Source organism: Primulina tabacum, chromosome 3, assembly GCF_025594145.1.
Source record: "Primulina tabacum isolate GXHZ01 chromosome 3, ASM2559414v2, whole genome shotgun sequence".
Taxonomy (NCBI): domain Eukaryota; kingdom Viridiplantae; phylum Streptophyta; class Magnoliopsida; order Lamiales; family Gesneriaceae; genus Primulina; species Primulina tabacum.
In genome coordinates this window covers 45,252,536-45,267,289 of record NC_134552.1, presented here as the reverse complement: position 1 = coordinate 45,267,289, position 14,754 = coordinate 45,252,536, and the positions used below count along the sequence as shown (strand labels likewise).

The 14,754-nt window shown below is 37.2% G+C and overlaps 1 long non-coding RNA gene across 2 annotated transcripts; it reads right to left on the bottom strand.

Annotated features, from left to right (window-relative positions):
• Nucleotides 1-4,329: 4,329 nt before the first annotated feature.
• On the bottom strand, nt 4,330-5,074 carry LOC142539145 (uncharacterized). Of its 2 annotated transcripts, none has more exons than XR_012818840.1 (3): nt 4,810-5,074; nt 4,672-4,737; nt 4,330-4,597 (listed from the first exon to the last, which is right to left on the bottom strand). It is a non-coding gene; the product is annotated as an uncharacterized LOC142539145 (long non-coding RNA). The 2 variants fall into 2 exon arrangements; XR_012818841.1 differs by having other exon boundaries at nt 4,824-5,074.
• Between the last annotated feature and the right edge of the window lie 9,680 nt (nt 5,075-14,754).

The window sequence follows — 14,754 nt, the reverse complement described above, 5'->3', positions numbered from 1 at the left end:
ACGATTTTCTACTCTGAAATGGCTCTAATTTTCGAGACTAAGGGAGGGGGAATGGTGGTTAAGAGGGTGAGGAGAATGGGTGAAAAATATAGGGAAGAAAATCAAGACCAAGTCTACCTCTCATTCAAATTTTGAATTGGTTTGATCAAGTCTTTTTGGGGGGGAGCATGGCCGATATTATCCATGATAATTAGACTAGGATATTGTTTATTAATAAACTAATTAAGGTTGATCAATAATTAAAAAGGTTATCATGCTAAAAAAATGACAAAGAATTGGTCAAAGGTGAGTTGGCATATCCTTGCTCAATCTACTAAGGGTGGCCGAAAATTCATCTAATAAATGGAAGGAAAATGTTTTCTAACTAGTAAATTTATAACCCTTAAAAGCCTCACTAATCCTTTAATTAATTTAGTGAATTAATCCCTTAATTAAGTAACTTAAATGAGCTTATTTCTTAATCACCTCAAGTAACTTAAATTAAATCCTCAATCCTCCTTATTAACTTAAATTAACTTACTTGCTAGCTAAAATAAAGTCTGGAAATATTTATCGAATCTTAAATTCTATCTCAAAGCTCCAACTCCAGTCCGGCCTCACTGAAATAACTGAAAAATCAAACTACTGGATGAAATAATAAAATAATTAACTTCAAAGAAAAGCATTAAAATAATCATGCAATGAAGTCAATTTAATTTAAAATACTAGAATTATGCATGGCTTATACGTAGACTGATTTACGGGTTCTACACTAGGACTCTAGAATCCTCATCCTCTTGCCCTAACTTTTCAGCCCTTAAACACGCATCTCACGACCCTTAAACATGTGGAAAAACATCCCATCTAGTAAACCTACCATGACAGCCCCTTTGTGCATCATTAACATAAGTTTTAGATCATAAAAACACAAGTTTTGTCCATGACATATCATAAAAACGAAAATATAAAAAGTGTATCATGTTTTTCAGGAAATCATGTATCAAAGCATATAATATGGTGTGAAATATGAGTGAAGGAGATTTAGGCGTGCCTTTGCGTTTATTAAGCACGAAAAACTGCTTGGCGGCCTTCAAAATTGCGTGTTTCACCCTCAAAATCGTGTGGCGTGTGCGGTTGAGTGCTGATGGAAGATTCCTTGTGTGTTGAGGGGTTGGGGCGTGTGGTGTATGGTGGGTTTTGGGGAGGGTTTTGGCTTATTTATTAATTAAAACAAATGATGTAAGGTTAGGCTCATTAACTTAGTATAATAAACCCATTAAGACCTTTAATCAATTTTTAAAATATTTTGTTTAGGAAAGTTTGTGAAAATATTAGCTGAGTTCTCGAAAAATTCATATTTTCGTCGAAAATCGAATACCGTTTAAAAATACAACTCGGCTTATAAAACACCTCAAAACCTCATTTTCAAAAATTCTATTTAAATTAACAACACATTAAACAATTAAAATATTTATTTAATAAAATATTTTCTCTCATATGGTCCCCGCTCTTCGTTCCTCGATCGAGTCTTGAATAACTTTTTAAAACATATTTTTATGCATTCATGTAGAAAGGTACTTTTTAAATATGTAAACATGCACACCATATTTAATTCATGCAATTAAAACAATTAAATTAAAATACATTAAAAATATGATAACTTACATGCATGTGGTTCACTTGGACCTTCAAATTTTCGGAACATTACATTCGATGTTTCCAACTAGCAAACGAAATTTTAAAGAATCATAATTCCAAATTCAATCTTCAAATTCCACACAAATCTATTTAACTCGTTTGCATCAGATTTTTAAAATAATAATAATAATAATTGTTTTCGACAATCCGTGTATGTGAAACGTATGAGTTGCAACAATGATCATTTGCAAGTTCCAAATACCAAAAAGAAATACAAGAAGGAAATTTTTTTTTTTTTAAAAAAATCTAATTCCGAACTAAGACTTCGCACAAATTTTATTTATTTCATGTCGAGCATGAAGCCTTACACAATTAATTTCCCTATACAAAGAAGAGTCGATGCATACAAAACAAAAATTTACAAAATCAAATTAAGTTAACAACTAAAAAATGATAAATAAACAATATCAGAACCTCCTCTGCTGCTTCTAATGGTGCACTTCACAGTCTACACAGACTTCCATCCGAACATCATTTCTTGTAAAACACAGTGGAAAAATCAAGTGACAGATTCATCACCGGAGTTGTAGGAGCTAAGAATTTCATGTGGAGTTGTGGAATCTGAGCTCGAATTCTTTTCTCTTCTCTGTTTCGGCGATCGTTAATCGCCATAATTCTGCAGCTGATTTGGCCAACAACTTGAACATCTTGATCTTGATCTGCCCTTTCCTAGGTGGAAGCCTTTGACTTGATTTTGAAATGGGTTTCTGGCCATTGAATTCCATCTTTGTTTCTGTTAAAATTTGTTGAAGAAAACAGGGGACTAATTTGGTCGTGCGGAAATATGAGCCAGAAACAGAGGGAAAGTAGGAGTTTTAAATGGGGATTTTGGAGGGACAAAAGAGTCAAATTCCTGATCCTTTTGGTGCAAGGCTCTTTACTGGGTCCCTGTGTGATGTAATGAAACCGTGAATTTGGACTTTTGGGTGATGTAAGTAAGATGAGGCATGAGTGTCGGAGATGTCTTAGTTATATTACATAATGTTTTATAGGGATAATACCCATTTTCGTCCTTCTTGTTTACCGCTTTTTTCATTTTAGTACCTCTTCATTGTTGACTGCTTATTTAATCCTTCATATATTGAAAATCTTCCCGAATTGGTCCCTGTCGTTATGTAGACGTTAATATTAACGTTGACCCAAAGCATGTGCCTCTCACGTGATCTTTTTTTTATGGCAGTTGATTTATCCCCAAATCAGTTTACTTGTCAGCCCCACGACAGCCCTAAATCCCCAAATCAAAGAATCCTAATTCGAAAGCCACGGCGAACTGGAAGAAAATTCTGCAATTCCATATTCAATCTACTACAACATCTGCAATGGTGAAGGCTTTTCATTATTTTCCATGTTTTTGTTGTAGGTTCGCGATTAGTGTGTTCGTAGCAGTCTTATTTTGTGATCTTTTATGTCATTTTGAAGTGAATATTAATTGATCTTTAATCGTTAATGGAATATATATGTATGTACTTTATCTCAACATTTTGGAGTAGAAATTTCGAAGGTGGTTAGCACTATTTTTCGAATTTGTCAGGCACAACATGGTATCATAATTATAATACTTGGATTTATTTTATTTGGTGTAGTTTCATTTAATTATCCTACAAATGTATATTTATTTTTTGATTTTTTTGAAATTTTTCAGCAGATTAGTAGCATGATTACTATTTTAGTGTGTATTTTGTAACTTCCCATGCGTTTTTCTATGAATATTTTTTCGAAATTTTAAAATTCTTGTTTATTGTAGGGAAAAACATATGTTGTATTTGTTGGACGAAAACCTGGTGTTTACGACAATTGGGAGGAGGCTCAAGTGCAAGTGAGTAAATACAGTGGAGCTTCTCATAAATCCTATTGCACTAGAAAAGCGGCATTGAAATCATACGATGATTATATGAAGAAACAATCTGTTGGAGCTGCTTCTTATACCTGTAGCGAGGCAAAATGTTCAAGTTCGACATCTGATGGAAGTTCGAGTAAAAAACCAAAAGAGTATGAAAGAGTAGCCCACTTAGTAGCGGCTAAAATGGAATTGGAACGACAAAGTCGCCAAAATGCACTGAAAATGGAAGAGTTATCTACGGAGCTCAAAGAAATAATAGAGTCTCTACACCTTGGTGAAGATAGATAGAGTAGTTATTGCTTTTGTTGGTGGCGCATCTAAGTGCGGAAAGGAAAGAAGAGGAGGAGAGTGATGATGCATGTGTCGCATCTATCATTTTCAATTATGTTGCACTTGTTTTAAAACTAAATGTGTTTTCTGGATTATGTGATTTGAATTATGAATGCAACCACCTGTCTTTAACATTGACTTGAGTAAGATGTTTAATATTTATCTTGTGTTTGATTGCACAATTGTGTGCAATTGTTCATTTTCATCTTCTGTCCGATTGCACTGCTTGTGTCCAATGTTTAATAGTGGAAGTATATTTTACTGGAACCTTCAAGATGAAAAGAACCATTATTTGGTAGCTTGGCACAATTTACTGGTGACATACCATTACAAAGAAGATGCAGGAAAACAAAAAAACACCACAACCACTAACTCCATTAATGTTGGCATACAATTACAAGGAAGATGCAGGAAGATACAACAACCAGTAATTCCATGTAAAAAAAAAGAAAAATTACACAACCGCAACATCCAATTCCACAACCATTAAAATCCAACAAGAAATAAATAATATGTTCACAACCATTAAAATCCAACAAAACAATAACATGTTTTTTTTTTGTTTTCTGTGCTCATGTCCACAACCAACTACTTTCATCAACATTTACTTCGTGAACCACCAGTTCCGCTTGGTTATATCGGTGTTTTTTTCCTTCTGTCATCCACTGAAGCTCTCAAATTAGACACAGTTACGAAATTCCTTCCGCCTTTCACAATGACATGCGTTTGTTTGTTGAGTACTTTATGGACCTGAGAAGAAAATAAAAAAAATTGAAACATATCTAACTCACAAAAATAAATGTAACAGGTTCACTTGCACTTACATTAACAGATGAGATATTGTTGGAGATGCCACTAATTGTTACTCCAGTTGCTCGTTGTCGTATTACCTAAAAATAATCATTTTACACCAAAACTCGTAAAAAAATTTCTGTCAATTTAAACGAACAAAAATACAGAACATGTAGTTTGTAACCTGCAGTTTTTTCCTTCTTTTGAATGCTGCCTCAGCACGTTCTGCGCTTTTTATGAATCTTTCGCTTTCATCTGACAGTGCGTCGCCCTGTGTAGTCGCACCAAGCTCGGCTTCATTGCATGTTTGTGGTGCAGATTGTATGTCACCTATTAAATGATAAATATTATAATGCTAAAAATTGAAATAAGAATCTAAAAATAAAACAAAAGTAACTCCACAACATCACCTATATCAATTTCGTTGTAATTTTGTGATGTTTTGGTTTCACCTCTGTCCATTTCATTGTTCTCTTGTGTCTCGGCTTCACCACTTGCTTTAGATATGTTGCAACTACTTTGATTGTGTCCAAACCCACCACATGTCCGACATTTGTTGTTTCGTTTCACACCTTTCAGCTTTGATTGTCTTGAAGCTGGAACTTCATCAGGTTGTCGCCTTCTCAACTTTGCTGGCCTACCAACTTTTTCTTTATACATTGGTGGTAATGGAGGGACTAAGTGGCATTCAGGCCACATGGCTGGTCCATTATGAAAAGGGATCAATTTTAGGTGTTCAAATGCGCAACGGAAGTTTAAAAAACTTTTCAAGGCATGAAAACCGAAATTTTAAAGAAAAATTTGAACACCTCATGTACTAGCATGTAACATATACAAAGCACAACTATGACATTCATAGGGTGTCAAGAAATTTATATCTATCAATCTTAAAAGATTGATGTTGGCTCCAACTTAGTTGATATACAATTAAGCTCTTGATGGCAAGACAATCTACAAGCCTCCTTTCTTCAAAATTAGGCCCACCACCAACTAGCTAGAACCCTTCTTATTTTGCACTATAAAAATAAGAGGATTTTTCTTTGAGAAGTATCTTCTTTTCTCAACAATTGAAGAACAAAAATTGGAGAGAAAAATGGTGCAAATTTCGGCCAACTTAGTGTAGGAGAGAAGGAGGGAGACTTTTCTTGGTTGTGGAAAAAGTTAAAGCAAAAAGGTGCATGTGCATGCCATGCAATTAACTAAAAAGATGTCTCCAACCCTTCACCTTCCAAGCATGTATTTTACTTGGGCTTGTAACAATTACAAGACCCATGGAATTTTATTTAAATTGTCTCAAACACATTTGAGACCATTTAACCTTTACTTGATATTACTCAAGTCCACTAGTTTAATAATTATTTCTAATTGGGCTCTAATAGGCCAAATGCTATTTAATTAATCCAACACTTGAATTAATTTAATTATTTGGACTTTACCAGGTCCACTATTGTTTAATTAATTCAACAGTTGAATTAATTTAATTTAGTCCATAATAATGTTTATGAAAATCACAATTTTCAAATACATTATTCATTTGGCCAACTTTTAATTTAGGAACACTTACACAAATTAAAAGTTACATTTCCCTTATAGAAGTCAACCTTTATAAGCCGTTCAACACATTGAACTATTTTACTTCTCAATGGGATCTAGAAAGCTAGTACTTGTGTGACCCTCAATGGTTCATTGATACAACTAGCCGTGGGTTCACATCTCCATGTGATTCGGACTAAACATGTCCTTATATGAGCATACCCCAATTGCTCCATTCTTACTTATCAACTCCTTGATAATAAGAACGTCAGAACTCAAGTCTGATAGTACCCAACCAATCATGTTAAACGCCTAGCAGCATCGCTTACATGATTCCCTAGGTATCAAATGACAGTGCCTGCAAGAACCATTCAATTATGGTTAGCGTACAGTACGGTCCCTTCATCTCATATATCCCGACCGATTCGACAACCATTGGTATATCGAGAGTTGTCAATGAATCGATACTATGTGTCATGTCGTTGTTGCATCGATGGTGTAATCTATGAAACTCCTTTCATAATTACCACCATACTCTGATCAGAGATTTCAAACTACATATACATGAGATCACATAGGATATCCATACCCGAAGGTAAGCGGTGAATCCCCGACTACAATGCATCGACAAAACACCCAACCTTGCCACCTGATGACCCCATGAGAGTCGGTAAACAAGTCAAAGTGTAATGCTAGTACATAGAGTCTCAATGTTGTCCCGGGTCATAAGGACTAATGATGTACAACCATAAACTAGGACGTTTCCACTCGATAAGTGAGAACCACTTGGAAAGTCCTTTATGGAGGGTTGTTCAGTGCACTCTACCAGGAGCACCTATCTGCATGCTCAAACATCACAATGTCCCCTACCAATGAAACATGGTACTCACATCGCAGATACTAGTCTCGAACTCGAGCGGCCTATATCCTTCTTAGCGGCGGCTGAATCGACTAGGAACTGTTTAGAATATACAGTATTCCAAATATGAGTTTCATGATACTCATCATATGAGCATCTCATATTCTTTCTACTATTTGTATATTCAAGGACTTTATCTATGCAACTAGCATGTGTATACAGATAAAGATATGCCAAAACAATAATTTCAAATATTATTAAAATAAAGATTGTTTATACATAAAGTTTCATTGTGAACACTCGGCCAACACTTGGCTCGACGGGCACTTACTCTAACAATCTCCCACTTGCACTAGAGCCAACTACCCATATGCTTTAAACCCATCGATTCGCGATGCTTCTCGAATAATGGTCCAGGTAAAGGCTTAGCTAGTGGATCAGCAACATTATCTGCGGAGCCGACTTTGTCAATCGAGACATATCCTCTTTCCACAATCTCTCGGAGGATGTGGTACTTTCTCAATACATGTTTGGACTTCTGATGAGACCTTGGCTCCTTTGCTTGAGAAATGGCTCCCGTGTTGTCACACAACACCGGGACAGGAGCAACTCCATAGGAACGACGTCAAACTCTTGGACGAAATTCCTTATCCAAACAGCCTCTTTTGCTGCATCTGATGCAGCAATGTATTCGGCCTCAGTGGTGGAATCCGCCGTAATGTCTTGCATGGAACTCTTCCAAGAGACAGCAACACCATTGAGCATGAATACGAACCTAGAGATTGACTTCGAGTCATCGATATCGCTTTGGGAGCTAGAGTCGGTATAGCCTTCCAATTTCAGTTCCCCACCCCCATAGACCAAGAACAATTCATTGGTCCTTCTAGAATACTTGAGGATGTCTTTCACATCTTTCCAATGTGGAAGACCGGGGTTCGATTGATATCTACTCACTACACTTAGTGCGAAAGCCACGTCAGGACGTGTAAATATCATCCCATACATGATGATACCAATTGCAAATGCATACGGAATGCGTGTCATCGCCGCTATCTCTGCATCAGTCTTGGGAGACATAGACTTGGATAAGGACACGCCATGACACATTGGTAGATGTCCTCTCTTAAACTCAACCATCGAGAACCGCTTCACGATGGTATCAATGTATGTGGACTGGGTGAGACCAAGCAATCTTTTCGATCTATCTCTATAGATCTGTATTCCCAATACAAAAGATTCTTCACCCAAGTCCTGCATCGAGAACTTACTCGCTAACCATATTTTAGTTGAATGAAGCATTCCTACATAATTCCCAATGAGTAGAATGTCATCAACATACAACACCAGGAATGACACAGCACTCCCACTGACCTTCTTATACACACAGGGTTCCTCAGGTTCTTAGTAAAACCAAACTCTTTGATTGTACTGTCGAATCTGAGGTTCCAACTCCTAGATGCCTGCTTTAGACCATAAAAAGATCTCTGAAGTTTGCATACCATATGCTCACTTCCGACAGATGTAAACCCTTCAGGTTGAGACATGTAAATCTCTTCCTTAATATCCCCATTAAGAAATGCTGTCTTGACATCCATCTGCCATATCTCATAGTCATACCATGCAGCTATGGCTAGCAATATCCTAATGGAATTGAACATTGCAACTGGAGAAAATGTTTCCTCAAAGTCAACTCCTTGTCTTTGAGTATATCCTTTTGCCACCAATCGCGCCTTGAAGGTCAATACCTTCCCATCCGCCCCAAGTTTCCTCTTGTAAATCCATTTACACCCTATGGGAACAATTCCCTCAGGTGGATCTACGAGATTCCACACTTGGTTTGAATGCATGGAATTCATCTCAGATACCATCGCTTCAAGCCACTTGGATGAATCGGCATCAGATAACGCTTTCTTGAAGGTCCTTGGATCACATCCATGGTTAGGCTCATCATGGCCCTCTTCAAGAAGCAGACCATACCTCATAGGTGGTCTCGAGACTCTCTCGAATCTTCTAGGAGCTTGTATCTCCTCTCTTGGCTCTTCGGGTGTGGGTTCTATAATTGTGGGTGTCTCTCGAACCTCTTCGAGTTCTATCATCTCCTCTTTTCAATCCAATAGAAATTCATTTTTCAAAAAGGTTGCATTCCTAGAAACAAACACTTTTGTTTCTTGGGTATGATAGAAATAGTATCCAACTGAATTCCTTGGATATCCCACAAAGTAACATAAAATGGATCGACTATCCAATTTATCTCCCACTACCTGCTTCACACAAGCAGGGCACCCCCATATTCTAAGATAAGAATATTTGGGAGGCTTACTCATCCATATCTCATATGGTGTCAGCCTTTGAATGGACATTTAGTGGAATATCTTTCAATTTTAAGTTATAGAGATCGTTTTCAAGTTCACCAGTACCAATCAAACATTCATTCTTGTAAATATTGCAAATACCTTTGCTAAAGAAACAAGAATATCCATTTTTATCAACATAGAAATGGAAACAATGTTTTTTCATCAAATCAGGTACAAACAAAACATCTCTTAAAAATTAACTTAAAATTATTGTTCAACAATAAGTAAACATCTTCAACAGCCTTGGTAGAAACTCTTGCCCCATTGCCAATCCTCAAGAAGGTCTCACATCCCCTTAGTCTCCTACTTCTTCCCATCACCTGCAAATCATTACAGAGATGTGAGCCACAGCCGGTATCCAATACCCAAGAAGTAGAGTTAATTGAAATGTTTAATTCAATATAGAACATACCATTTTCAGAACTTTTCTGAGCAAGATATTCTTTGCAATTACGCCTCCAATGTCCAGGCTTCTTGCAGTGATGACAAACATCACTAGTCTTATCAGCCTTAACTGGTGTGGCTGCCACGACGGGATTCGAAGATTGCCTCATCAAGGGCACGTTCTTCATGGGACGTTGGAAAGAACGCTTCTTTCCCTTCCATATGGATCAATCTTCGTACCAGATGAAGAACCCACATAAAGAACCAGCTTCTCTTTCTTGATGGTGGACTCAAAGGTCACAAGCATGTTCACCAACTCCTCAAGGGTCGGCTCCATCTTGTTCACATTGAAGTTCACCACAAAAGGATCAAATGAGCTAGGCAGTGACAAGAGCAACACGTCGGTGGTCAACTACGAAGGCAACGTAAGTTCCATGCCAACGAGCTTGTCCACGAGCCCAATCATCTTTAGGCCATGCTTATGGACCGAAGCCCCATCTCACATGCGCAAAGTGATTAGCTCCTTGAGGGTAGCATGCCTAAGAGGCCGTGTTTGCTCACCAAAGAGCTCCTTGAGATGCAAATGAATGTCAACAGCACTCTATGCATCCTCAAAACGCCTCTGCAGCTCATCATTCATAGAAGCCTGCATATAACACCTGGCTTTCAAGTCATGGTCAAACCATTCCTTGTAAGTCTGCAATTCCTCAGGAGTGCAGCTAGTCGGAGCCTCAACAGGGGGCGACTCAGTCAGTGTATATGCAATCTTTTCCGAGTTCAAGACGATCTTTAGGTTTCTTAGCCAAGTGAGGTAATTAGGTCCGGTTAATACGTGTTTGTCGAGTATTGTAGATAGCAGATTGCGAATCGAAGACATTGTCAAAAAATGGTACTGAAAAGTAAAATAGATAAATGTAAATGATTATTTTAAAATATTTAGTAAGATATAAAGTACGGACTTTTACTTCATAAATAATCACTCCCACTGTTTTGACATTTTCACTACCCTCTAGTGAAGACGGGAAACTCCTTTCCTCAGTAGGTACGTAAGGTTCAATTAGCGAATTATGATCCCGAATAATATCAGCCAATCATAATTCCTAAAAGGTAGTTTCCAATTGCATCACCATGCAACCCTTTACTTAAACTTTTGTCTCACGTTTGATTAGGACCCAATAATATGACATCGTTCATCTTCACGTGTCAAGCCTTACCCATCGATGTTGAACCTTAATGGACGGTCGCCATGAGTTCCCTCAATAATATGAGCCGAAATCATGGGAGTTTCACGTAGTTCACATCACCATGTCAATGGATGTCACAGCTTTCCGGCACCCAGGGCCCCCCCAATAATATCAGCCGAGCCCCGAGCACAGGTAGCGTTCATCATGCACCCATTGTCGATGGAAGACATGGAAATTATAAACAAATTTATAATTCCCCTTTTCGGGCTTGATATTAATTTTGAATCTTATTCAAAATGAGGGTTTTTAATTTTGAAAGGTCTCATCATTAATTTTATTTAAAAAACTCGCCATGTTTGATCGTATGTTTGTCGGATTCATGCAACTTTGTTATTATCATAATAATAACGCACATACTCATTATTTATAACATATCATGCATATATTATAAACAGTAAACAAAACAAGGATGACCAATCGCCCCAATACTAATTGCCCGTGTGAGCTAAACACGGGCCTAGGTCCAATCATAGGGAAATGCAAGGGATGCAAATGCAACTATTACATATGCTTCCAATATTTACATGTCTTCGATTGGGCTTGGGCTTTTGATCATCCTTCATGCATAATATCACATATAATACACCATCAATTAATTATCACAATAATTAATTGATCCAATATTATATATCTTGAACCAATCACTAACCGCCACGATTATAAACTAAATTAACAAAGTATACAAACACCTTTGTCTACTTTCCAATTAATTTATTTGTAACCGAATTTCTTGTAAATCACAATTTACTATAAATAATTAAAGTCCAATTTCAATTATTTATTTTATGAGAAAATATTTGCAACTTTTGTAAATTTAAACTTAAGGGCCCAAAAAATTCATTTTCACCAAAAATATTTTGGCCCATTTAAATTCACAAATATGTTAGCCATCTAATGACCCAACAACTGAAGACTCATGACAATTTGATATTTCAAAACACCTTTTGAAAACCCTAGTCGTCATCGCCGTCGCCGGATTCCGGCCAACAAATTTTTTTTTATTTTTATTTTTGAGGGGAAACGTTCGGGTAGCCCCTCGGGTTGCACTTGCTTTCCGGAATGGGCAGCCCCTCGGGCAGTCCGAGCTGCCCAAAATGGGCAGCAACATGCTGCCCGAAATTTTCCGCAAAATGCCTTGATTTTGTTGCAAAAATTTCATCTCATGCTGTTAGAAATCGACCTCAATATAATATTATGTATATGCTACACAAACTAGTACCCTTAGCTCATGAAACCACTTGAAAGGGGATCGATTTTAGGTGTTCAAATGCGCAACGGAAGTTCAAAAAACTTTTCAAGGCATGAAAACCGAAACTTTAAATAAAAATTTGAACACCTCATGGACTAGCATGTAACATATACAAAACACAACTATGACATTCATAGGGTGTCAAGAAACTTATATCTATCAATCTTAAAAGATTGATGTTGGCTCCAACTTAGTTGATATACAATTAAGCTCTTGATGGCAAGACAATCTACAAGCCTCCTTTCTTCAAAATTAGGCCCACCACCAACTAGCTAGAACCCTTCTTATTTTGCACTATAAAAATAAGAGGATTTTTCTTTGAGAAGTATCTTCTTTCCTCAACAATTGAAGAACAAAAATCGGAGCGAAAATGGTGCAAATTTCGGCCAACTTAGTGTAGGAGAGAAAGGGGGAGACTTTTCTTGGTTGTAGAAAATATTAAAGCAAAAAGGTGCATGTGCATGCCATGCAATTAACTAAAAAGATGTCTCCAACCCTTCACCTTCCAAGCATGCATTTTACTTGGGCTTGTAACAATTACAAGGTCCATGGACTTTTATTTAAATTGTCTCAAACACATTTGAGACCATTTAACCTTTACTTGATATTACTCAAGTCCACTAGTTTAATAATTATTTCTAATTGGGCTCTACTAGGCCTAATGCTATTTAATTAATCCAACACTTGAATTAATTTAATTATTTGGACTTTACTAGGTCCACTAGTGTTTAATTAATTCAACACTTGAATTAATTTAATTTAGTCCATAATAATGTTAATGAAAATCACAATTTTCAAAAACATTATTCATTTGGCCAACTTTTAATTTAGGAACACTTCCACAAATTAAAAGTTACATTTCCCTCATAGATGTCATACTTCTATTTTTCCTTACGCTTATAAACTCCTTTATAAGCCGTTCAACACATTGAACTGTTTTACTTCTCAACGGGAATCTAGAAAGCTAGTACTTGTGTGGCCCTCAATGGTTCAGTGATACAACTAGCCGTGGGTTCACATCTCCATGTGATTCGGACTAAACATGTCCTTATATGAGCATACCCCAATTGCTCCATTCTTACCTATCAACTCCTTGATAACAAGAACGTCAGAACTCAAGTCTGATAGTACCCAACCAATCATGTTAAACGCCTAGCAGCATCGCTTACATGATTCCCTAGGTATCAAATGACAGTGCCTGCAAGAACCATTCAATTATGGTTAGCGTACAGTACGGTCCCTTCATCTCATATATCCCGACCGATTCGACAACCATTGGTATATCGAGAGCTGTCAATGAATCGATACTATGTGTCATGTCGTAGTTGCATCGATGGTGTGATCTATGAAACTCCTTTCATAATTACCACCATACTCTGATCAGAGATTTCAAACTACATATACATGAGATCACATAAGATATCAATACCCGAAGGTAAGTGGTGAATCCCCGACTACAATGCATCGACTCCTTTATGTTTCGACAAAACACCCAACCTTGCCACCTGATGACCCCATGAGAGTCGGTAAACAAGTCAAAGTGTAATGCTAGCACATAGAGTCTCAATGTTGTCCCGGGTCATAAGGACTAATGGTGTACAACCATAAACTAGGACGTTTCCACTCGATAAGTGAGAACCACTTGAAAAGTCCTTTATGGAGGGTTGTTCAGTGCACTCTACCAGGAGCACATATCTGCATGCTCGGACATCACAATGTCCCCTACCAATGAAACATGATACTCACATCGCAGATACTAGTCTCGAACTCGAGCGGCTTATATCCTTCTTAGCGGCGGCTGAATCGACTAGGAACTGTTTAGAATATACAGTATTCCAAATATGAGTTTCATGATACTCATCATATGAGCATCTCATATTCTTTCTACTATTTGTATATTCAAGGACTTTATCTATGCAACTAGCATGGGTATACAGATAAAGATGTGCCAAAACTATAATTTCAAATATTATTAAAATAAAGATTGTTTATACATAGAGTTTCATTGTGAACACTCGGCCAACACTTGGCTCGACGGGCACCTACTCTAACACATTAATGGGCATGATGGATCGCGAGTATCACTGCTTGTATTTCAAAACACTGTAAAAACGGTGTACATAAGTTTCCGGATTCTCTTGCTTACACAAAATAGCACAAACAGCATGTGGACATGGAATTTCAGTCAAATCCCATTTCCTACAACTGCAACTCATCCTACACAGGTCAACAGAGTGCTACTGGTGTAAGCCTGTGATCTGAAAATGTGTCTCATCAGCCATCAAAGGAGTAAGAGCGGCTGCTTCCTTGCTATTCTTTGCCAAGACAACTTTAATTTTCGGACACATCACACCATCCCACTTCTCGGCCTTCTCTCTGTTGGTTTGAAACCTGGCCATCAACAAATTTCTTATTGTTTCGAACATTGAGATGATTGGTTTTTCTCTTGCATCTAAAATCATGCTGTTGAAACACTCACACATGTTAAGAAG